We start from the raw sequence: 1,692 nt of genomic DNA on the forward strand, positions 1-1,692 counted from the left end.
GTTAAGTCTATTTGAGAAAGCAACTAAGGCCTTAAGAAAGATCATTCTAAAGAATGTGTGTGTGTGTGTGTGTGTGTGTGTGTGTGTGTGTGTGTGTGTGTGTGTGTGTGTGTGTGTTCTGGTGTCTACACTCCAAAGTTCTTTTCCTCAGGCAGTGTGACTGTAGACATCATGTAGATCTGAAATTTTTCTATCATGTGATTACAGACGGAGCGGCTGATGTTCCAGACGCTGATGCAACCTCAACAGCATGATGTAAAGTCTGCAGTAAGGTGAAATCATCCGGACAAATCGAAAAGAAGTCTAGTATACTATATATAAAATATCATTGTGTTCTATTCCACTCTTCTGTATTCTCTTTATTTATTTATATTGTAGTTTAATATGCAAGACCAAGAATAGGCAGTGTGTAACATGAATACAATATAATAATAAGATTTAATATTTAACTCCTTCCAGCCAATCACAATCCACTATTCACACCTGAACCTCCAGCCAATCACAATCCACTATTCACACCTGAACCTCCATCCAATCACAATCCACTATTCACACCTGAACCTCCATTCAATCACAATCCACTATTCACACCTAAACCTTCAACCAATCACAATCCACTATTCACATCTGAACTCCTTCCAGCCAATCACAATCCACTATTCACACCTGAACCTCCATCCAATCACAATCCACTATTCACATCTGAACCTTCAACCAATCACAATCCACTATTCACACCTGAACCTCCATCCAATCACAATCCACTATTCACACCTGAACCTTCAACCAATCACAATCCACTATTCACACCTGAACCTCCATCCAATCACAATCCACTATTCACACCTGAACCTTCAACCAATCACAATCCACTATTCACATCTGAACTCCTTCCAGCCAATCACAATCCACTATTGACACCTGAACTTCCAGCCAATCACAATCCACTATTCACACCTGACCACTGGGTTCATTTTGTTATACAGCTTTTAGTTAATGTCTGATTAGCGAATCTGATTAGTCGTCGGATGTCCGAGTGTAAATTTCTGATACTAGTGTTTTGTTTGTGTTTGTTATGTAGAATTGCACTTCTTGTTTTACCACGGTCACTACAGTAGTGTTAGTGACATCATCAGTGTACAAAGTGAACAAAGTATTTTAAAAATATATATTTTGATTAAAGTAGGAAAGCTGTTCAGATGAAGATGTTAAGGATAAAAAGAAACCCATTTCAGCAGAAGCACATTTTAACCCCAGATCTCTGCTCGTCTACAGCAGCAGGGTGTGGCTGGGATTCAAACTCATGACCTTCAGATCCTATAGATTCTTATTTAAGAGTCTATTTCCACTAGTGGAGAAAAAACGGAACATTTGGTAATATAGTGTCAGATGCAGGGACCTGATATTAATTTCTTGTCGTGTAAAAGTGATGTGACACTCAGGGGATATTAAAATATTCAAATGTATTTTATTCTGTTCTGTTTCACTCTCTTTCTCTTCTCCATTCTGCTCCAGCACTAGTTTAGTTTCAGGGTAAACTCTATTGATGTCTCCATCCCTCTCTCTCTCCCTCCCTCTCTCCCTCTCTCTCTCACCTCGCTTTCTCTCTCTCTCTCTCGCTCTCTCTCTCTCTCTCTCTCCCTCTCTCTCCCCTAGCTCTCGCTCTCTCTCTCCCCCTTTCTCTCTCTCTCT

The 1,692-nt window shown here is 40.0% G+C and overlaps 1 protein-coding gene across 1 annotated transcript in view; it reads left to right on the forward strand.

Annotated features, from left to right (window-relative positions):
- Positions 1–1,692, forward strand: part of acss3 (acyl-CoA synthetase short chain family member 3) — a 32,903-nt gene that overhangs the window by 800 nt on the left and 30,411 nt on the right. Inside the window, exon 2 of the mRNA XM_083529003.1 lies at positions 208–272. The gene's annotated coding sequence lies outside the window, so the exon portion shown is untranslated. The remainder of the gene's footprint in view (positions 1–207; positions 273–1,692) is intronic.

This window comes from Silurus aristotelis (assembly GCF_946808225.1).
Source record: "Silurus aristotelis genome assembly, chromosome: 24".
Lineage (NCBI taxonomy): Eukaryota > Metazoa > Chordata > Actinopteri > Siluriformes > Siluridae > Silurus > Silurus aristotelis.